We start from the raw sequence: 26166 nt of genomic DNA on the forward strand, positions 1-26166 counted from the left end.
CAATGCCTCATTACCTACATACAGTAATAGCGCCCCCTGTGCTTCCTCATAGTACCAATGCCTCATTACCTACACACAGTAATAGCTCCCCCTGTACCTCCTCATAGTACCAATGCCTCATTACCTACATACAGTAATAGCGCCCCCTGTGCCTCCTCATAGTACCAATGCCTCATTACCTACACACAGTAATAGCGCCCCCTGTACCTCCTCATAGTACCAATGCCTCATTACCTACATACAGTAATAGCGCCCCCCTGTGCCTCCTCATAGTACCAATGCCTCATTACCTACATACAGTAATAGCGCCCCCTGTGCCTCATCATAGTACCAATGCCTCATTACCTACATACAGTAATAGCGTCCCCTGTGCCTCATCATAGTACCAATGCCTCATTACCTACACAGTAATAGCGCCCCCTGTGCCTCCTCATAGTACCAATGCCTCATTACCTACACACAGTAATAGCGCCCCCTGTGCCTCCTCATAGTACCAATGCCTCATTACCTACACACAGTAATAGCGCCCCCTGTGCCTCCACATAGTACCAATGCATCATTACCTACACACAGTAATAGCGCCCCCTGTGCCTCCTCATAGTACCAATGCCTCATTACCTACACACAGTAATAGCGCCCCCTGTGCCTCCTCATAGTACCAATGCCTCATTACCTACACACAGTAATAGCGCCCCCTGTGCCTCCTCATAGTACCAATGCCTCATTACCTACACACAGTAATAGCGCCCCCTGTGCCTCCTCATAGTATCAATGCTTCATTACCTACACACAGTAATAGCCCCCCTGTGCCTCCTCATAGTACCAATGCCTCATTACCTACACACAGTAATAGCGCCCTCTGTGCCTCCTCATAGTACCAATGCCTCATTACCTACATACAGTAATAGCCCCCTCTGTGCCTCCTCATAGTACCAATGCCTCATTACCTACACATAGTAATAGCGCCCTCTGTGCCTCCTCATAGTACCAATGCCTCATTACCTACACATAGTAATAGCGCCCCCTGTGCCTCCTCATAGCACCAATGCCTCATTACCTACACACAGTAATAGCGCCCCCTGTGCCTCCTCATAATAACAATGCCTCATTACCTACACACAGTAATAGCCCCCCTGTGCCTCCTCATAGTACCAATGCCTCATTACCTACATACAGTAATAGCGCCCCCTGTGCCTCCTCATAGTACCAATGCTTCATTACCTACACACAGTAATAGCGCCCCCTGTGCCTCCTCATAGTATCAATGCTTCATTACATACACACAGTAATAGCGCCCCCTGCGCCTCCTCATAGCACCAATGCCTCATTACCTACATACAGTAATAGCGTCCCCTGTGCCTCCTCATAGCACCAATGCCTCATTACCTACACACAGTAATAGCCCCCCTGTGCCTCCTCATAGTACCAATGCCTCATTACCTACACACAGTAATAGCGCCCCCTGTGCCTCCTCATAGCACCAATGCCTCATTATCTACACACAGTAATAGCGCCCCCTGTGCCTCCTCATAGTACCAATGCCTCATTACCTACATACAGTAATAGCTCCCCCTGTGCCTCCTCATAGCACCAATGCCTCATTACCTACATACAGTAATAGCGTCCCCTGTGCCTCCTCATAGTACCAATGCCTCATTACCTACATACAGTAATAGCGTCCCCTGTGCCTCCTCATAGTACCAATGCCTCATTACCTACACACAGTAATAGCGCCCCCTGTGCCTCCTCATAGCACCAATGCCTCATTACCTACAGACAGTAATAGCGCCCCTGTGCCTCCTCATAGTACCAATGCCTCATTACCTACAGACAGTAATAGCGCCCCTGTGCCTCCTCATAGTACCAATGCCTCATTACCTACATACAGTAATAGCGTCCCCTGTGCCTCCTCATAGCACCAATGCCTCATTACCTACATACAGTAATAGCCCCCCTGTGCCTCCTCATAGTACCAATGCCTCATTACCTGCACACAGTAATAGCGCCCCCTGTGCCTCCTCATAGTACCGATGCCTCATTACCTACATACAGTAATAGCGCCCCCTGCGCCTCCTCATAGCACCAATGCCTCATTACCTACATACAGTAATAGCGCCCCCTGCGCCTCCTCATAGCACCAATGCCTCATTACCTACACACAGTAATAGTGCCCCCTGTACCTCCTCATAGTATCAATGCTTCATTACCTACACACAGTAATAGCGCCCCTGTGCCTCCTCATAGTACCAATGCCTCATTACCTACATACAGTAATAGCGCCCCCTGTGCCTGCTCATAGTACCAATGCTTCATTACCTACATACAGTAATAGCGCCCCCTGTGCCTCCTCATAGTACCGATGCCTCATTACCTACATACAGTAATAGCGCCCCCCTGTGCCTCCTCATAGTACCGATGCCTCATTACCTACATACAGTAATAGCGCCCCCTGTGCATCCTCATAGTACCAATGCCTCATTACCTACATACAGTAATAGCGCCCCCCTGTGCCTCCTCATAGCACCAATGCCTCATTACCTACACACAGTAATAGCTCCCCCTGTGCCTCCTCATAATACCAATGCCTCATTACCTACACACAGTAATAGCTCCCCCTGTACCTCCTCATAGTACCAATGCCTCATTACCTACACACAGTAATAGCGCCCCCTGTGCCTCCTCATAGTACCAATGCCTCATTACCTACACACAGTAATAGCGCCCCCTGTGCCTCCTCATAGTATCAATGCCTCATTACCTACACACAGTAATAGCGCCCCCTGTACCTCCTCATAGTACCAATGCCTCATTACCTACGTACAGTAATAGCGCCCCCTGTGCCTCCTCATAGTACCAATGCCTCATTACCTACACACAGTAATAGCGCCCCCTGTGCCTCCTCATAGTACCAATGCCTCATTACCTACATACAGTAATAGCGCCCCCTGCGCCTCCTCATAGTACCAATGCCTCATTACCTACACACAGTAATAGCGCCCCCTGTGCCTCCTCATAGCACCAATGCCTCATTACCTACATACAGTAATAGCGCCCCCTGTGCCTCCTCATAGTACCAATGCCTCATTACCTACATACAGTAATAGCGCCCCCTGTGCCTCCTCATAGTACCAATGCCTCAATACCTACATACAGTAATAGCGCCCCCTGTACCTCCTCATAGTACCAATGCATCATTACCTACACACAGTAATAGCGCCCCCTGTGCCTCCTCATAGTACCAATGCCTCATTACCTACATACAGTAATAGCGCCCCCTGTGCCTCCTCATAGTACCAATGTCTCATTACCTACATACAGTAATAGCGCCCCCTGTGCCTCCTCATAGTACCAATACCTCATTACCTACACACAGTAATAGCGCCCCCCTGTGCCTCCTCATAGTACCAATGCCTCATTACCTGCACACAGTAATAGCGCCCCCTGTGCCTCCTCATAATACCAATGCCTCATTACCTACACACAGTAATAGCGCCCCCTGTGCCTCCTCATAGTACCAATGCCTCATTACCCACATACAGTAATAGCGCCCCCTGTGCCTCCTCATAGTACCAATGCCTCATTACCTACATACAGTAATAGCGCCCCCTGCGCCTCCTCATAGTTCCAGTGCCTCATTACCTACACACAGTAATAGCGCCCCCTGTGCCTCCTCATAGTACCAATGCCTCATTACCCACACACAGTAATAGCGCCCCCTGCGCCTCCTCATAGTACCAATGCCTCATTACCTACATACAGTAATAGCGCCCCCTGTGCATCGTCATAGTACCAATGCCTCATTACCTACATACAGTAATAGCGCCCCCTGTGCATCGTCATAGTACCAATGCGTCATTACCCACACACAGTAATAGCGCCCCCTGCGCCTCCTCATAGTACCAATGCCTCATTACCTACACACAGTAATAGCGCCCCCTGTGCATCGTCATAGTACCAATGCCTCATTACCTACATACAGTAATAGCGCCCCCTGTGCATCGTCATAGTACCAATGCCTCATTACCTACATACAGTAATAGCGCCCCCTGTGCCTCCTCATAGTACCAATGCCTCATTACCTACATACAGTAATAGCGCCCCCTGTGCATCCTCATAGTACCAATGCCTCATTACCTGCACACAGTAATAGCGCCCCCTGTGCCTCCTCATAGTACCAATGCCTCATTACCTACACACAGTAATAGCGCCCCCTGTGCATCGTCATAGTACCAATGCCTCATTACCTACATACAGTAATAGCGCCCCCTGTGCATCGTCATAGTACCAATGCCTCATTACCTACATACAGTAATAGCGCCCCCTGTGCCTCCTCATAGTACCAATGCCTCATTACCTACATACAGTAATAGCGCCCCCTGTGCATCCTCATAGTACCAATGCCTCATTACCTGCACACAGTAATAGCGCCCCCTGTGCCTCCTCATAGTACCAATGCCTCATTACCTACACACAGTAATAGCGCCCCCTGTGCCTCCTCATAGTACCAATGCCTCATTACCTACACACAGTAATAGCGCCCCCTGTGCCTCCTCATAGTACCAATGCCTCATTACCTACACACAGTAATAGCGCCCCCTGTGCCTCCTCATAGTACCAATGCCTCATTACCTACACACAGTAATAGCGCCCCCTGTGCCTCCTCATAGTACCAATGCCTCATTACCCACACACAGTAATAGCGCCCCCTGTGCCTCCTCATAGCACCAATGCCTCATTACCTGCACACAGTAATAGCGCCCCCTGTGCCTCCTCATAATACCAATGCCTCATTACCTGCACACAGTAATAGCGCCCCCTGTGCCTCCTCATAGCACCAATGCCTCATTACCTACACACAGTAATAGCGCCCCCTGTGCCTCCTCATAATACCAATGCCTCATTACCTGCACACAGTAATAGCGCCCCCTGTGCCTCCTCATAATACCAATGCCTCATTACCTACATACAGTAATAGCGCCCCCTGTGCCTCCTAATAGCACCAATGCCTCATTACCTACACACAGTAATAGCGCCCCCTGTGCCTCCTCATAGTACCAATGCCTCATTACCTACACACAGTAATAGCGCCCCCTGTGCCTCCTCATAGCACCAATGCCTCATTACCTACATACAGTAATAGCGCCCCCTGTGCCTCCTCATAGCACCAATGCCTCATTACCTACATACAGTAATAGCGCCCCCTGTGCCTCCTCATAGCACCAATGTCTCATTACCAACACACAGTAATAGCGTCCCCTGTGCCTCCTCATAGTACCAATGCCTCATTACCTACACACAGTAATAGCGCCCCCTGTGCCTCCTCATAGCACCAATGCCTCATTACCTACACACAGTAATAGCGCCCCCTGTGCCTCCTCATAGTACCAATGCCTCATTACCTACACACAGTAATAGCGCCCCCTGTGCCTCCTCATAATAACATTGCCTCATTACCTACACACAGTAATAGCCCCCCTGTGCCTCCTCATAGTACCAATGCCTCATTACCTACACACAGTAATAGCGCCCCCTGTGCCTCCTCATATTACCAATGCCTCATTACCTACACACAGTAATAGCGCCCCCTGTGCCTCCTCATAGTACCAATGCCTCATTACCTACATACAGTAATAGCGCCCCCTGTGCCTCCTCATAGTACCAATGCCTCATTACCTACACACAGTAATAGCGCCCCCTGTGCCTCCTCATAGTACCAATGCCTCATTACCTACACACAGTAATAGCCCCCCTGTGCCTCCTCATAGTACCAATGCCTCATTACCTACACACAGTAATAGCGCCCCCTGTGCCTCCTCATAGTACCAATGCCTCATTACCTACACACAGTAATAGCCCCCCTGTGCCTCCTCATAGTACCAATGCCTCATTACCTACACACAGTAATAGCGCCCCCTGTGCCTCCTCATAGTACCAATGCTTCATTACCTACACACAGTAATAGCCCCCCTGTGCCTCCTCATAGTACCAATGCCTCATTACCTACACACAGTAATAGCGCCCCCTGTGCCTCCTCATAGTACCAATGCCTCATTACCTACACACAGTAATAGCGCCCCCTGTGCCTCCTCATAGTACCAATGCTTCATTACCTACACACAGTAATAGCGCCCCCTGTGCCTCCTCATAGTACCAATGCCTCATTACCTACACACAGTAATAGCGCCCCCTGTGCCTCCTCATAGTACCAATGCCTCATTACCTACACACAGTAATAGCGCCCCCTGTGCCTCCTCATAGTACCAATGCCTCATTACCTACATACAGTAATAGCGCCCCCTGTGCCTCCTCATAGTACCAATGCCTCATTACCTACATACAGTAATAGCGCCCCCTGTGCCTCCTCATAGTACCAATGCCTCATTACCTACACACAGTAATAGCGCCCCCTGTGCCTCCTTATAGTACCAATGCCTCATTACCTACATACAGTAATAGCCCCCCTGTGCCCCCTCATAGTACCAATGCCTCATTACCTACACACAGTAATAGCGCCCCCTGTGCCTCCTTATAGTACCAATGTCTCATTACCTACATACAGTAATAGCGCCCCCTGTGCCTCCTCATAGTACCAATGCCTCATTACCTACACACAGTAATAGCGCCCCCTGTGCCTCCTTATAGTACCAATGTCTCATTTCCTACATACAGTAATAGCGCCCCCTGTGCCTCCTCATAGTACCAATGCCTCATTACCTACACACAGTAATAGCGCCCCCTGTGCCTCCTCATAGTACCAATGCCTCATTACCTACATACAGTAATAGCGCCCCCTGTGCCTCCTCATAGTACCAATGCCTCATTACCTACACACAGTAATAGCGCCCCCTGTGCCTCCTTATAGTACCAATGTCTCATTTCCTACATACAGTAATAGCGCCCCCTGTGCCTCCTCATACTACCAATGCCTCATTACCTACACACAGTAATAGCGCCCCCTGTGCCTCCTCATAGTACCAATGCCTCATTACCTACACACAGTAATAGCGCCCCCTGTGCCTCCTCATAGTACCAATGCCTCATTACCTACATACAGTAATAGCGCCCCCTGTGCCTCCTCATAGTACCAATGCCTCATTACCTACACACAGTAATAGCGCCCCCTGTGCCTCCTCATAGCACCAATGCCTCATTACCTACACACAGTAATAGCGCCCCCTGTGCCTCCTCATAGTACCAATGCCTCATTACCTACATACAGTAATAGCGCCCCCTGTGCCTCCTCATAGTACCAATGTCTCATTACCTACATACAGTAATAGCGCCCCCTGTGCCTCCTCATAGTACCAATGCCTCATTACCTACATACAGTAATAGCGCCCCCCTGTGCCTCCTCATAGTACCAATGCCTCATTACCTACACACAGTAATAGCGCCCCCTGTGCCTCCTCATAGTACCAATGCCTCATTACCTACACACAGTAATAGCGCCCCCTGTGCCTCCTTATAGTACCAATGTCTCATTTCCTACACACAGTAATAGCGCCCCCTGCGCCTCCTCATAGCACCAATGCCTCATTACCTACACACAGTAATAGCGCCCCCTGTGCCTCCTCATAGTACCAATGCCTCATTACCTCTACACAGTAATAGCGCCCCCTGTGCATCCTCATAGTACCAATGCCTCATTACCTACACACAGTAATAGCGCCCCCTGTGCATCCTCATAGTACCAATGCCTCATTACCTACACACAGTAATAGCGCCCCCGGCGCCTCCTCATAGCACCAATGCCTCATTACCTACACACAGTAATAGCGCCCCCTGTGCCTCCTCATAGTACCAATGCCTCATTACCTACACACAGTAATAGCGCCCCCTGTGCCCCCTCATAGTACCAATGCCTCATTACCTACACACAGTAATAGCGCCCCCGGCGCCTCCTCATAGCACCAATGCCTCATTACCTACACACAGTAATAGCCCCCCTGTGCCTCCTCATAGTACCAATGCTTCATTACCTACACACAGTAATAGCGCCCCCTGTGCCCCCTCATAGTACCAATGCCTCATTACCTACACACAGTAATAGCGCCCCCTGTGCATCCTCATAGTACCAATGCCTCATTACCTACACACAGTAATAGCGCCCTCTGTGCCTCCTCATAGCACCAATGCCTCATTACCTACATACAGTAATAGCGCCCCCTGTGCCTCCTCATAGTACCAATGCCTCATTACCTACACACAGTAATAGCGCCCCCTGTGCCTCCTCATAGTACCAATGCCTCATTACCTACACACAGTAATAGCGCCCCCTGTGCCCCCTCATAGTACCAATGCCTCATTACCTACACACAGTAATAGCGCCCCCTGTGCCTCCTCATAGTACCAATGCCTCATTACTTACACACAGTAATAGCGCCCCCTGTGCCTCCTCATAGTACCAATGCCTCATTACCTACATACAGTAATAGCGCCCCCTGTGCCTCCTCATAATAACATTGCCTCATTACCTACACACAGTAATAGCCCCCCTGTGCCTCCTCATAATACCAATGCCTCATTACCTACACACAGTAATAGCGCCCCCTGTGCCTCCTCATAGTACCAATGCCTCATTACCTACACACAGTAATAGCGCCCCCTGTGCCTCCTCATAGCACCAATGCTTCATTACCTACACACAGTAATAGCGCCCCCTCATAGTACCAATGCCTCATTACCTACACACATTAATAGCGCCCCCTGTGCCTCCTCATAGTACCAATGCCTCATTACCTACATACAGTAATAGCGCCCCCTGTGCCTCCTCATAGTACCAATGCCTCATTACCTACACACAGTAATAGCGCCCTCTGTGCCTCCTCATAGTACCAATGCCTCATTACCTACATACAGTAATAGCGCCCCCCTGTGCCTCCTCATAGTACCAATGCCTCATTACCTACACACAGTAATAGCGCCCTCTGTGCCTCCTCATAGTACCAATGCCTCATTACCTACACACAGTAATAGCGCCCTCTGTGCCTCCTCATAGTACCAATGCCTCATTACCTACATACAGTAATAGCGCCCCCTGTGCCTCCTCATAGTACCAATGCCTCATTACCTACATACAGTAATAGCGCCCCCTGTGCCTCCTCATAGTACCAATGCCTCATTACCTACACACAGTAATAGCGCCCTCTGTGCCTCCTCATAGTACCAATGCCTCATTACCTACATACAGTAATAGCGCCCCTGTGCCCCCTCATAGCACCAATGCCTCATTACCTACACACAGTAATAGCGCCCCCTGTGCCTCCTCATAGTACCAATGCCTCATTACCTACACACAGTAATAGCGCCCCCTGTGCCTCCTCATAGTACCAATGCCTCATTACCTACACACAGTAATCGCCCCCCTGTGCCTCCTCATAGTACCAATGCCTCATTACCTACACACAGTAATAGCGCCCCCTGTGCCTCCTCATAGTACCAATGCCTCATTACCTACACACAGTAATAGCGCCCCCTGTGCCTGCTCATAGTACCAATGCCTCATTACCTACACACAGTAATAGCGCCCCCTGTGCCTCCTCATAATACCAATGCCTCATTACCAACACACAGTAATAGCGCCCCCTGTGCCTCCTCATAGTACCAATGCCTCATTACCTACACACAGTAATAGCGCCCCCTGTGCCTCCTCATAGTACCAATGCCTCATTACCTACACACAGTAATAGCGCCCCCTGTGCCTGCTCATAGTACCAATGCCTCATTACCCACACACAGTAATCGCCCCCCTGTGCCTCCTCATAGTACCAATGCCTCATTACCTACACACAGTAATAGCGCCCCCTGTGCCTCCTCATAATACCAATGCCTCATTACCAACACACAGTAATAGCGCCCCCTGTGCCTCCTCATAGTACCAATGCCTCATTACCTACACACAGTAATAGCGCCCCCTGTGCCTCCTCATAGTACCAATGCCTCATTACCTACATACAGTAATAGCGCCCCCTGTGCCTCCTCATAGCACCAATGCTTCATTACCTACACACAGTAATAGCGCCCCCTGTGCCTCCTCATAGCACCAATGCCTCATTACCTACACACAGTAATAGCGCCCCCTGTGCCTCATTACCTACACACAGTAATAGCTCCCCCTGTGCCTCCTCATAATACCAATGCCTCATTACCTACACACAGTAATAGCGCCCCCTATGCCTCCTCATAGTACCAATGCCTCATTACCTGCACACAGTAATAGCGCCCCCTGTGCCTCCTCATAGTACCAATGCCTCGTTACCTACATACAGTAATAGCACCCCCTGTACCTCCTCATAGCACCAATGCCTCATTACCTACACACAGTAATAGCTCCCCCTGTGCCTCCTCATAGTATCAATGCCTCATTACCTACACACAGTAATAGCGCCCCCTGTGCCTACTCATAGCACCAATGCCTCATTACCTACATACAGTAATAGCGCCCCCTGTGCCTCCTCATAGTACCAATGCCTCATTACCTACACACAGTAATAGCGCCCCCTGTGCCTCCTCATAGTACCAATGCCTCATTACCTACACACAGTAATAGCGCCCCCTGTGCCTACTCATAGCACCAATGCCTCATTACCTACATACAGTAATAGCGCCCCCTGTGCCTCCTCATAGTACCAATGCCTCATTACCTACATACAGTAATAGCGCCCCCTGTGCCTCCTCATAGTACCAATGCCTCATTACCTACATACAGTAATAGTGCCCCCTGTGCCTCCTCATAGTACCAATGCCTCATTACCTCCATACAGTAATAGCGCCCCCTGTGCCTCCTCATAGCACCAATGCCTCATTACCTACACACAGTAATAGCCCCCCTGTGCCTCCTCATAGTACCAATGCCTCATTACCTCCATACAGTAATAGCGCCCCCTGTGCCTCCTCATAGCACCAATGCTTCATTACCTACACACAGTAATAGCCCCCCTGTGCCTCCTCATAGTACCAATGCCTCATTACCTACACACAGTAATAGCTCCCCCTGTGCCTACTCATAGCACCAATGCCTCATTACCTACACACAGTAATAGCGCCCCCTGTGCCTCCTCATAGTACCAATGCCTCATTACCTACACACAGTAATAGCGCCCCCTGTGCCTCCTCATAGTACCAATGCCTCATTACCTACACACAGTAATAGCGCCCCCTGTGCCTCCTCATAGTACCAATGCCTCATTACCTACATACAGTAATAGCGCCCCCTGTGCATCCTCATAGTACCAATGCCTCATTACCTACACACAGTAATAGCCCCCCTGTGCCTCCTCATAGTACCAATGTCTCATTACCTACACACAGTAATAGCGCCCCCTGTGCCTCCTCATAGTACCAATGCCTCATTACCTACATACAGTAATAGCGCCCCCTGTGCCTAATCATAGTACCAATGCCTCATTACCTACACACAGTAATAGCGCCCCCTGTGCCTCCTCATAGTACCAATGCCTCATTACCTACATACAGTAATAGCGCCCCCTGTGCCTCCTCATAGTACCAATGCCTCATTACCTACACACAGTAATAGCCCCCCTGTGCCTCCTCATAGTACCAATGTCTCATTACCTACACACAGTAATAGCGCCCTCTGTGCCTCCTCATAGTACCAATGCCTCATTACCTACATACAGTAATAGCGCCCCCTGTGCCTCCTCATAGTACCAATGCATCATTACCAACACACAGTAATAGCGCCCTCTGTGCCTCCTCATAGTACCAATGCATCATTACCAACACACAGTAATAGCGCCCCCTGTGCCTCCTCATAATACCAATGCCTCATTACCTACACACAGTAATAGCGCCCCCTGTGCCTCCTCATAGTACCAATGCCTCATTACCTACACACAGTAATAGCCCCCCTGTGCCTCCTCATAGTACCAATGTCTCATTACCTACACACAGTAATAGCGCCCCCTGTGCCTCCTCATAATACCAATGCCTCATTACCAACACACAGTAATAGCGCCCCCTGTGCCTCCTCATAGTACCAATGCCTCATTACCAACACACAGTAATAGCGCCCCCTGTTCCCCCTCATAGTACCAATGCCTCATTACCTACACATAGTAATAGCGCCCCCTGTGCCTCCTCATAGCACCAATGCCTCATTACCTACACACAGTAATAGCGCCCCCTGTGCCTCCTCATAATACCAATGCCTCATTACCTACATACAGTAATAGCGCCCCCTCATAGTACCAATGCCTCATTACCTACACACAGTAATAGCACCCCCTCATAGCACCAATGCCTCATTACCTACATACAGTAATAGCGCCCCCTCATAGTACCAATGCCTCATTACCTACATACAGTAATAGCGCCCCCTCATAGCACCAATGCCTCATTACCTACATACAGTAATAGCGCCCCCTCATAGTACCAATGCCTCATTACCTACATACAGTAATAGCGCCCCCTGTGCCTCCTCATAGTACCAATGCCTCATTACCTACACACAGTAATAGCGCCCCCTGTGCCCCCTCATAGCACCAATGCCTCATTACCTACATACAGTAATAGCGCCCCCTGTGCCTCCTCATAGTACCAAAGCCTCATTACCTACATACAGTAATAGCGCCCCCTGTGCCCCCTCATAGTACCAAAGCTTTATTACCTACACACAGTAATAGCGCCCCCTGTGCCTCCTCATAGCACCAATGCCTCATTACCTACACACAGTAATAGCGCCCCCTGTGCCTCCTCATAGCACCAATGCCTCATTACCTACACACAGTAATAGCGCCCCCCTGTGCCTCCTCATAGTACCAATGCCTCATTACCTACACACAGTAATAGCGCCCCCTGTGCCTCCTCATAGTACCAATGCTTCATTACCTACACACAGTAATAGCGCCCCCTGTGCCTCCTCATAGCACCAATGCCTCATTACCTACACACAGTAATAGCGCCCCCCTGTGCCTCCTCATAGTACCAATGCCTCATTACCTACACACAGTAATAGCGCCCCCTGTGCCTCCTCATAGTACCAATGCTTCATTACCTACATACAGTAATAGCGCCCCCTGTGCCTCCTCATAGCACCAATGCCTCATTACCTACATACAGTAATAGCGCCCCCTGTGCTTCCTCATAGTACCAATGCCTCATTACCTACATACAGTAATAGCGCCCCCTGTGCCTCCTCATAGTACCAATGCCTCATTACCTACATACAGTAATAGCGCCCCCTGTGCCTCCTCATAGCACCAATGCCTCATTACCTACACACAGTAATAGCGCCCCCTGTGCCTCCTCATAGTACCGATGCCTCATTACCTACACACAGTAATAGCGCCCCCTGTGCATCCTCATAGTACCAATGCCTCATTACCTACATACAGTAATAGCGCCCCCTGTGCATCCTCATAGTATCAATGCCTCATTACCTACATACAGTAATAGCGCCCCCTGTGCCTCATCATAGTACCAATGCCTGATTAACTACACACAGTAATAGCGCCCCCTGTGCCTCCTCATAGCACCAATGCCTCATTACCTACACACAGTAATAGCGTCCCCTGTGCCTCCTCATAGTACCAATGCCTCATTACCTACATACAGTAATAGCGCCCCCTGTGCCTCCTCATAGTACCAATGCCTCATTACCTACATACAGTAATAGCGCCCCCTGTGCCTCCTCATAGTACCAATGCCTCATTACCTATATACAGTAATAGCGTCCCCTGTGCCTCCTCATAGTACCGATGACTCATTACCTACATACAGTAATAGCGCCCCCTGTGCCTCCTCATAGTACCAATGTCTCATTACCTACACACAGTAATAGCGCCCCCTGTGCCTCCTCATAATACCAATGCCTCATTACCAACACACAGTAATAGCGCCCCCTGTGCCTCCTCATAGTACCAATGCCTCATTACCTACACACAGTAATAGCGCCCCCTGTGCCTCCTCATAATACCAATGCCTCATTACCTACACACAGTAATAGCGCCCCCTGTGCCTCCTCATAGTACCAATGCCTCATTACCTACATACAGTAATAGCGCCCCCTCATAGTACCAATGCCTCATTACCTACACACAGTAATAGCGCCCCCTGTGCCCCCTCATAGCACCAATGCCTCATTACCTACATACAGTAATAGCGCCCCCTCATAGTACCAATGCCTCATTACCTACATACAGTAATAGCGCCCCCTGTGCCTCCTCATAGTACCAATGCCTCATTACCTACATACAGTAATAGCGCCCCCTCATAGTACCAAAGCTTCATTACCTACACACAGTAATAGCGCCCCCTGTGCCTCCTCATAGTACCAATGCCTCATTACCTACACACAGTAATAGCGCCCCCTGTGCCCCCTCATAGCACCAATGCCTCATTACCTACATACAGTAATAGCGCCCCCTCATAGTACCAATGCCTCATTACCTACATACAGTAATAGCGCCCCCTGTGCCTCCTCATAGTACCAAAGCCTCATTACCTACATACAGTAATAGCGCCCCCTCATAGTACCAAAGCTTCATTACCTACACACAGTAATAGCGCCCCCTGTGCCTCCTCATAGCACCAATGCCTCATTACCTACACACAGTAATAGTGCCCCCCTGTGCCTCCTCATAGTACCAATGCCTCATTACCTACACACAGTAATAGCGCCCCCTGTGCCTCCTCATAGTACCAATGCTTCATTACCTACACACAGTAATAGCCCCCCTGTGCCTCCTCATAGTACCAATGCCTCATTACCTACACACAGTAATAGCGCCCCCCTGTGCCTCCTCATAGTACCAATGCCTCATTACCTACACACAGTAATAGCGCCCCCTGTGCCTCCTCATAGCACCAATGCCTCATTACCTACACACAGTAATAGCGCCCCCTGTGCCTCCTCATAGTACCAATGCCTCATTACCTACACACAGTAATAGCGCCCCCTGTGCCTCCTCATAGTACCAATGCTTCATTACCTACACACAGTAATAGCGCCCCCTGTGCCTCCTCATAGCACCAATGCCTCATTACCTACATACAGTAATAGCGCCCCCTGTGCCTCCTCATAGTACCAATGCCTCATTACCTACATACAGTAATAGCGCCCCCTGTGCCTCCTCATAGTACCAATGCCTCATTACCTACATACAGTAATAGCGCCCCCTGTGCCTCCTCATAGTACCAATGCCTCATTACCTACACACAGTAATAGCGCCCCCTGTGCCTCCTCATAGTACCAATGCCTCATTACCTACATACAGTAATAGCGCCCCCTGTGCCTCCTCATAGTACCAAAGCTTCATTACCTACACACAGTAATAGCGCCCCCTGTGCCTCCTCATAGTACCAATGCTTCATTACCTACATACAGTAATAGCGTCCCCTGTGCCCCCTCATAGTACCAATGCCTCATTACCTACATACAGTAATAGCGCCCCCTGTGCCTCCTCATAGTACCAAAGCCTCATTACCTACATACAGTAATAGCGCCCCTGTGCCTCCTCATAGTACCAATGCCTCATTACCTACATACAGTAATAGCCCCCCTGTGCCTCCTCATAGTACCAATGCCTCATTACCTACAGACAGTAATAGCGCCCCCTGTGCCTCCTCATAGTACCAATGTCTCATTACCTACAGACAGTAATAGCGCCCCCTGTGCCTCCTCATAGTACCAATGTCTCATTACCTACATACAGTAATAGCCCCCCTGTGCCTCCTCATAGTACCAATGCCTCATTACCTACACACAGTAATAGCGCCCCCTGTGCCTCCTCATAGCACCAATGCCTCATTACCTACACACAGTAATAGCGCCCCCCTGTGCCTCCTCATAGTACCAATGCCTCATTACCTACACACAGTAATAGCGCCCCCTGTGCCTCCTCATAGTACCAATGCCTCATTACCTACACACAGTAATAGCGCCCCCTGTGCCTCCTCATAGTACCAATGCTTCATTACCTACACACAGTAATAGCGCCCCCTGTGCCTCCTCATAGCACCAATGCCTCATTACCTACACACAGTAATAGCGCCCCCCTGTGCCTCCTCATAGTACCAATGCCTCATTACCTACACACAGTAATAGCCCCCCTGTGCATCCTCATAGCACCAATGCCTCATTACCTACATACAGTAATAGCGCCCCCTGTGCCTCCTCATAGTACCAATGCCTCATTACCTACATACAGTATTAGCGCCCCCTGTGCCTCCTCATAGTAACAATGCCTCATTACCTACATACAGTAATAGCGCCCCCTGTGCATCCTCATAGCACCAATGCCTCATTACCTACACACAGTAATAGCGCCCCCCTGTGCCTCCTCATAGTACCAATGCCTCATTACCTACACACAGTAATAGCGCCCCCTGTGCCTCCTCATAGTACCAATGCCTCATTACCTACACACAGTAATAGCCCCCCTGTGCATCCTCATAGTACCAATGCCTCATTACCTACACACAGTAATAGCGCCCCCTGTGCCTCCTCATAGTACCAATGCCTCATTACCTACACACAGTAATAGCGCCCCCTGTGCCTCCTCATAGTACCAATGCCTCATTACCTACACACAGTAATAGCACCCCCTGTGCCTCCTCATAGTACCAATGCCTCATTACCTACACACAGTAATAGCGCCCCCTGTGCCTCCTCATAGTACCAATGCCTCATTACCTACATACAATAATAGCGCCCCCTGTGCCCCCTCATAGTACCAATGCCTCATTACCTACACACAGTAATAGCGCCCCCTGTGCCTCATCATAGTACCAATGCCTCATTACCTACATACAGTAATAGCGACCCCTGTGCCTCCTCATAGTACCAATGCCTCATTACCTACACACAGTAATAGCGACCCCTGTGCCTCCTCATAGTACCAATGCCTCATTACCTACACACAGTAATAGCACCCCCTGTGCCTCCTCATAGTACCAATGCCTCATTACCTACACACAGTAATAGCGCCCCCTGTGCCTCCTCATAATACCAATGCCTCATTACCTACATACAGTAATAGCGCCCCCTGTGCCCCCTCATAGTACCAATGCCTCATTACCTACACACAGTAATAGCGCCCCCTGTGCCTCCTCATAGTACCAATGCCTCATTACCTACATACAGTAATAGCGCCCCCTGTGCCTCCTCATAGTACCAATGCCTCATTACCTACACACAGTAATAGCGACCCCTGTGCCTCCTCATAGTACCAATGCCTCATTACCTACACACAGTAATAGCGCCCCTGTGCCTCCTCATAGTACCAATGCCTCATTACCTACAGACAGTAATAGCGCCCCTGTGCCTCCTCATAGTACCAATGCCTCATTACCTACACACAGTAATAGCGCCCCCTGTGCCTCATCATAGTACCAATGCCTCATTACCTACAGACAGTAATAGCGCCCCTGTGCCTCCTCATAGTACCAATGCCTCATTACCTACACACAGTAATAGCGCCCCCTGTGCCTCCTCATAGCACCAATGCCTCATTACCTACAGACAGTAATAGCGCCCCTGTGCCTCCTCATAGTACCAATGCATCATTACCTACACACAGTAATAGCGCCCCCTGTGCCTCATCATAGTACCAATGCCTCATTACCTACACACAGTAATAGCGCCCCCTGCGCATCCTCATAGTACCAATGCCTCATTACCTACATACAATCATAGCGCCCCCTGTGCCTCCTCATAGTACCAATGCCTCATTACCTACATACAGTAATAGCGCCCCCCTGTGCATCCTCATAGTATCAATGCCTCATTACCTACATACAGTAATAGCGCCCCCTGCGCCTCATCATAGTACCAATGCCTCATTACCTACACACAGTAATAGCGCCCCCTGCGCATCCTCATAGTACCAATGCCTCATTACCTACATACAATCATAGCGCCCCCTGTGCCTCCTCATAGTACCAATGCCTCATTACCTACACACAGTAATAGCGCCCCCTGTGCCTCCTCATAGTACCAATGCCTCATTACCTACACACAGTAATAGCGACCCCTGTGCCTCCTCATAGTACCAATGCCTCATTACCTACACACAGTAATAGCACCCCCTGTGCCTCCTCATAGCACCAATGCCTCATTACCTACATACAGTAATAGCGCCCCTGTGCCTCCTCATAGTACCAATGCCTCATTACCTACATACAGTAATAGCGCCCCCTGTGCCTCCTCATAGTACCAATGCCTCATTACCTACACACAGTAATAGCGACCCCTGTGCCTCCTCATAGCACTAATGCCTCATTACCTACATACAGTAATAGCGCCCCCTGTGCCTCCTCATAGTACCAATGCCTCATTACCTACATACAGTAATAGCGCCCCTGTGCCTCCTCATAGTACCAATGCCTCATTACCTACACACAGTAATAGCACCCCCTGTGCCTCCTCATAGTACCAATGCCTCATTACCTACACACAGTAATAGCGCCCCCTGTGCCTCCTCATAGTACCAATGCCTCATTACCTACATACAATAATAGCGCCCCCTGTGCCCCCTCATAGTACCAATGCCTCATTACCTACACACAGTAATAGCGCCCCCTGTGCCTCATCATAGTACCAATGCCTCATTACCTACATACAGTAATAGCGACCCCTGTGCCTCCTCATAGTACCAATGCCTCATTACCTACACACAGTAATAGCGACCCCTGTGCCTCCTCATAGTACCAATGCCTCATTACCTACACACAGTAATAGCACCCCCTGTGCCTCCTCATAGTACCAATGCCTCATTACCTACACACAGTAATAGCGCCCCCTGTGCCTCCTCATAATACCAATGCCTCATTACCTACATACAGTAATAGCGCCCCCTGTGCCCCCTCATAGTACCAATGCCTCATTACCTACACACAGTAATAGCGCCCCCTGTGCCTCCTCATAGTACCAATGCCTCATTACCTACATACAGTAATAGCGCCCCCTGTGCCTCCTCATAGTACCAATGCCTCATTACCTACACACAGTAATAGCGACCCCTGTGCCTCCTCATAGTACCAATGCCTCATTACCTACACACAGTAATAGCGCCCCTGTGCCTCCTCATAGTACCAATGCCTCATTACCTACAGACAGTAATAGCGCCCCTGTGCCTCCTCATAGTACCAATGCCTCATTACCTACACACAGTAATAGCGCCCCCTGTGCCTCATCATAGTACCAATGCCTCATTACCTACAGACAGTAATAGCGCCCCTGTGCCTCCTCATAGTACCAATGCCTCATTACCTACACACAGTAATAGCGCCCCCTGTGCCTCCTCATAGCACCAATGCCTCATTACCTACAGACAGTAATAGCGCCCCTGTGCCTCCTCATAGTACCAATGCATCATTACCTACACACAGTAATAGCGCCCCCTGTGCCTCATCATAGTACCAATGCCTCATTACCTACACACAGTAATAGCGCCCCCTGCGCATCCTCATAGTACCAATGCCTCATTACCTACATACAATCATAGCGCCCCCTGTGCCTCCTCATAGTACCAATGCCTCATTACCTACATACAGTAATAGCGCCCCCCTGTGCATCCTCATAGTATCAATGCCTCATTACCTACATACAGTAATAGCGCCCCCTGCGCCTCATCATAGTACCAATGCCTCATTACCTACACACAGTAATAGCGCCCCCTGCGCATCCTCATAGTACCAATGCCTCATTACCTACATACAATCATAGCGCCCCCTGTGCCTCCTCATAGTACCAATGCCTCATTACCTACACACAGTAATAGCGCCCCCTGTGCCTCCTCATAGTACCAATGCCTCATTACCTACACACAGTAATAGCGACCCCTGTGCCTCCTCATAGTACCAATGCCTCATTACCTACACACAGTAATAGCACCCCCTGTGCCTCCTCATAGCACCAATGCCTCATTACCTACATACAGTAATAGCGCCCCTGTGCCTCCTCATAGTACCAATGCCTCATTACCTACATACAGTAATAGCGCCCCCTGTGCCTCCTCATAGTACCAATGCCTCATTACCTACACACAGTAATAGCGACCCCTGTGCCTCCTCATAGCACTAATGCCTCATTACCTACATACAGTAATAGCGCCCCCTGTGCCTCCTCATAGTACCAATGCCTCATTACCTACATACAGTAATAGCGCCCCTGTGCCTCCTCATAGTACCAATGCCTCATTACCTACACACAGTAATAGCGACCCCTGTGCCTCCTCATAGTACCAATGCCTCATTACCTACAGACAGTAATAGCGCTCCCTGTGCCTCCTCATAGCACCAATGCCTCATTACCTACATACAGTAATAGCGCCCCCTGTGCCTCCTCATAGTATCAATGCTTCATTACCTACACACAGTAATAGCGGCCCTGTGCCTCCTCATAGTACCAATGCCTCATTACCTACATACAGTTATAGCGCCCCCTGTGCCTCCTCATAGTACCAATGCCTCATTACCTACATACAGTAATAGCGCCCCCTGTGCCTCCTCATAGTACCAATGCCTCATTACCTACATACAGTAATAGCGCCCCTGTGCCTCCTCATAGTACCAATGTCTCATTACCTACACACAGTAATAGCCCCCCTGTGCCTCCTCATAGCACCAATGCCTCATTACCTACACACAGTAATAGCGCCCCCTGTGCCTCCTCATAGCACCAATGCCTCATTACCTACATACAGTAATAGCGCCCCCTGTGCCTCCTCATAGTACCAATGCCTCATTACCTACACACAGTAATAGCCCCCCTGTGCCTCCTCATAGTACCAATGCCTCATTACCTACACACAGTAATAGCGCCCCCTGTGCCTCCTCATAGCACCAATGCCTCATTACCTACACACAGTAATAGCGCCCCCTGTGCCTCCTCATAGTACCAATGCCTCATTACCAAAACACAGTAATAGCTCCCCCTCTACCTCCTCATAATACCAATGCCTCATTACCTACATACAGTAATAGCGCCCCCTGTGCCTCCTCATAGTACCAATGCCTCATTACCTACACACAGTAATAGCTCCCCCTGTGCCTCCTCATAGTACCAATGCCTCATTACCTACACACAGTAATAGCGCCCCCTGTGCCTCCTCATAGTACCAATGCCTCATTACCTACACACAGTAATAGCTCCCCCTGTGCCTCCTCATAGTACCAATGCCTCATTACCTACACACAGTAATAGCCCCCCTGTGCCTCCTCATAGTACCAATGCCTCATTACCTACACACAGTAATAGCGCCCCCTGTGCCTCCTCATAGCACCAATGCCTCATTACCTACACACAGTAATAGCGCCCCCTGTGCCTCCTCATAGTACCAATGCCTCATTACCAAAACACAGTAATAGCTCCCCCTGTACCTCCTCATAGTACCAATGCCTCATTACCTACATACAGTAATAGCGCCCCCTGTGCCTCCTCATAGTACCAATGCCTCATTACCTACACACAGTAATAGCTCCCCCTGTGCCTCCTCATAGTACCAATGCCTCATTACCTACACACAGTAATAGCACCCCCTGTGCCTCCTCATAGTACCAATGCCTCATTACCTACATACAGTAATAGTGCCCCCTGTGCCTCCTCATAGTACCAATGCCTCATTACCTACATACAGTAATAGCGCCCCCTGTGCCTCCTCATAGCACCAATGCCTCATTACCTACAGACAGTAATAGCGCCCCCTGTGCCTCCTCATAGTACCAATGCCTCATTACCTACACACAGTAATAGCCCCCCTGTGCCTCCTCATAGTACCAATGCCTCATTACCTACATACAGTAATAGCGCCCCCTGTGCCTCCTCATAGTACCAATGCCTCATTACCTACACACAGTAATAGCGCCCCCTGTGCCTCCTCATAGTACCAATGCCTCATTACCTACATACAGTAATAGCGCCCCCTGTGCCTCCTCATAGTACCAATGCCTCATTACCTACACACAGTAATAGTGCCCCCTGTACCTCCTCTTAGTACCAATGCCTCATTACCTACATACAGTAATAGCGCCCCTGTGCCTCCTCATAGTACCAATGCCTCATTACCTACATACAGTAATAGCGCCCCCTGTGCCTCCTCATAGTACCAATGCCTCATTACCTACACACAGTAATAGCGCCCCCTGTGCCTCCTCATAGTACCAATGCCTCATTACCTACACACAGTAATAGCGCCCCCTGTGCCTCCTCATAGTACCAATGCCTCATTACCTACACACAGTAATAGCGCCCCCTGTGCCTCCTCATAGTACCAATGCCTCATTACCTACATGCAGTAATAGCGCCCCCTGTGCCTCCTCATAGTACCAATGCCTCATTACCTACATACAGTAATAGCGCCCCCTGTGCCTCCTCATAGTACCAATGCCTCATTACCTACATGCAGTAATAGCGCCCCCTGTGCCTCCTCATAGTACCAATGCCTCATTACCTACACGCAGCAATAGCGCCCCCTGTGCCTCCTCATAGTACCAATGCCTCATTACCTACACACAGTAATAGCGCCCCCTGTGCCTCCTCATAGTACCAATGCCTCATTACCTACATGCAGTAATAGCGCCCCCTGTGCCTCCTCATAGTACCAATGCCTCATTACCTATACACAGTAATAGCGCCCCCTGTGCCTCCTCATAATACCAATGCCTCATTACCTACACGCAGTAATATCGCCCCCTGTACCTCCTCATAGCACCAATGCCTCATTACCTACACACAGTAATAGCGCCACCTGTGCCTCCTCATAGTACCAATGCCTCATTACCTACATACAGTAATAGCGCCCCCTGTGCCTCCTCATAGTACCAATGCCTCATTACCTACACACAGTAATAGCGCCCCCTGTGCCTCCTCATAGCACCAATGCCTCATTACCTACACACAGTAATAGCTCCCCCTGTGCCTCCTCATAGTACCAATGCCTCATTACCTACACACAGTAATAGCGCCCCCTGTGCCTCCTCATAGTACCAATGCCTCATTACCTACATACAGTAATAGCGCCCCCTGTGCCTCCTCATAGCACCAATGCCTCATTACCTACACACAGTAATAGCCCCCCTGTGCCTCCTCATAGCACCAATGCCTCATTACCTACACACAGTAATAGCTCCCCCTGTGCCTCCTCATAGTACCAATGCCTCATTACCTACACACAGTAATAGCGCCCCCTGTGCCTCCTCATAGTACCAATGCCTCATTACCTACATACAGTAATAGCGCCCCCTGTGCCTCCTCATAGTACCAATGCCTCATTACCTACACACAGTAATATCGCCCCCTGTACCTCCTCATAGCACCAATGCCTCATTACCTACACACAGTAATAGCGCCCCCTGTGCCTCCTCATAGCACCAATGCCTCATTACCTACACACAGTAATAGCGCCCCCTGTGCCTCCTCATAGTACCAATGCCTCATTACCTACACACAGTAATAGCGCCCCCTGTGCCTCCTCATAGCACCAATGCCTCATTACCTACACACAGTAATAGCGCCCCCTGTGCCTCCTCATAGTACCAATGCCTCATTACCTACACACAGTAATAGCTCCCCCTGTGCCTCCTCATAGTACCAATGCCTCATTACCTACACACAGTAATAGCGCCCCCTGTGCCTCCTCATAGTACCAATGCCTCATTACCTACAGACAGTAATAGCGCCCCCTGTGCCCCCTCATAGTACCAATGCCTCATTACCTACATACAGTAATAGCGCCCCCTGTGCCTCCTCATAGCACCAATGCCTCATTACCTACATACAGTAATAGCCCCCCTGTGCCTCCTCATAGTACCAATGCTTCATTACCTACACACAGTAATAGCGCCCCCTGTGCCCCCTCATAGTACCAATGCCTCATTACCTACACACAGTAATAGCGCCCCCTGTGCCTCCTCATAGTACCAATGCCTCATTACCTACATACAGTAATAGCCCCCCTGTGCCTCCTCATAGCACCCATGCCTCATTACCTCCATACAGTAATAGCGCCCCCTGTGCCTCCTCATAGCACCAATGCCTCATTACCTACATACAGTAATAGCGCCCCCTGTGCCTCCTCATAGTACCAATGCCTCATTACCTACATACAGTAATAGCGCCCCCTGTGCCTCCTCATAGCACCAATGCCTCATTACCTACATACAGTAATAGCCCCCCTGTGCCTCCTCATAGCACCAATGCCTCATTACCTACATACAGTAATAGCGCCCCCTGTGCCTCCTCTTAGTACCAATGTCTCATTACCTACATACAGTAATAGCGCCCCCTGTGCCTCCTCATAGCACCAATGCCTCATTACCTACATACAGTAATAGCCCCCCTGTGCCTCCTCATAGCACCAATGCCTCATTACCTACATACAGTAATAGCCCCCCTGTGCCTCCTCATAGCACCAATGCCTCATTACCTACACACAGTAATAGCGCCCCCTGTGCCTCCTCATAGTACCCATGCCTCATTACCTACACACAGTAATAGCCCCCCTGTGCCTCCTCATAGTACCAATGCCTCATTACCTACATACAGTAATAGCGCCCCCTGTGCCTCCTCATAGCACCAATGCCTCATTACCTACATACAGTAATAGCGCCCCCTGTGCCCCCTCATAGTACCAATGCCTCATTACCTACACACAGTAATAGCGCCCCTGTGCCTCCTCATAGCACCAATGCCTCATTACCTACATACAGTATTAGCGCCCCCTGTGCCTCCTCATAGTAACAATGCCTCATTACCTACACACAGTAATAGCGCCCCCTGTGCCCCCTCATAGTACCAATGCTTCATTACCTACACACAGTAATATCGCCCCCTGTGCCCCCTCATAGTACCAATGCCTCATTACCTACACACAGTAATAGCGCCCCCTGTGCCTCCTCATCGTACCAATGCCTCATTACCTACATACAGTAATAGCGCCCCCTGTGCCTCCTCATAGTACCAATGCCTCATTACCTACACACAGTAATAGCGCCCCCTGTGCCCCCTCATAGTACCAATGCCTCATTACCTACACACAGTAATAGCGCCCCCTGTGCCTCCTCATAGTACCAATGCCTCATTACCTACACACAGTAATAGCGCCCCCTGTGCCCCCTCATAGTACCAATGCCTCATTACCTACACACAGTAATAGCGCCCCCTGTGCCCCCTCATAGTACCAATGCTTCATTACCTACACACAGTAATAGCGCCCCCTGTGCCCCCTCATAGTACCAATGCCTCATTACCTACATACAGTAATAGCGCCCCCTGTGCCTCCTCATAGCACCAATGCCTCATTACCTACACACAGTAATAGCGCCCCCTGCGCCTCCTCATAGTACCAATGCCTCATTATCTACACACAGTAATAGCGCCCCCTGTGCCTCCTCATAGTACCAATGCCTCATTACCTACACACAGTAATAGCGCCCCCTGTGCCTCCTCATAGCACCAATGCCTCATTACCTACATACAGTAATAGCGCCCCCTGTGCCTCCTCATAGTACCAATGCCTCATTACCTACACATAGTAATAGCGCCCCCTGTGCCTCCTCATAGTACCAATGCCTCATTACCTACACATAGTAATAGCTCCCCCTGTGCCTCCTCATAGCACCAATGCCTCATTACCTACACACAGTAATAGCGCCCCCTGTGCCTCCTCATAGTACCAATGCCTCATTACCTACATACAGTAATAGCACCCCTGTGCCTCCTCATAGCACCAATGCCTCATTACCTACATACAGTAATAGCGCCCCCTGTGCCTCCTCATAGCACCAATGCCTCATTACCTACACACAGTAATAGCGCCCCCTGTGCCTCCTCATAGTACCAATGCCTCATTACCTACATACAGTAATAGCGCCCCCTGTGCCTCCTCATAGTACCAATGCCTCATTACTAACATACAGTAATAGCGCCCCCTGTGCCTCCTCATAGTACCAATGCCTCATTACCCACATATAGTAATAGCGCCCCCTGTGCCTCCTCATAGCACCAATGTCTCATTACCTACATACAGTAATAGCGCCCCCTGTGCCTCCTCATAGTACCAATGCCTCATTACCTACATACAGTAATAGCGCCCCCTGTGCCTTCTCTTAGTACCAATGCCTCATTACCCACATAGAGTAATAGCGCCCCCTGCGCCTCCTCATAGTACCAATGCCTCATTACCCACATATAGTAATAGCGCCCCC

At 49.8% G+C, this 26166-nt stretch overlaps 1 protein-coding gene across 2 annotated transcripts in view; it reads left to right on the top strand.

Moving 5' to 3' along the window:
• Window positions 1-26166, top strand: part of LOC141164857 (uncharacterized) — a 235785-nt gene that overhangs the window by 99090 nt on the left and 110529 nt on the right. The gene's annotated exons all lie outside the window — the stretch shown is intronic.

This window comes from Phyllobates terribilis, unplaced genomic scaffold (assembly GCF_046119375.1).
Source record: "Phyllobates terribilis strain yellow unplaced genomic scaffold, ASM4611937v1 Scaffold_10__3_contigs__length_209671492, whole genome shotgun sequence".
NCBI classification, from domain to species: Eukaryota; Metazoa; Chordata; class Amphibia; order Anura; family Dendrobatidae; genus Phyllobates; species Phyllobates terribilis.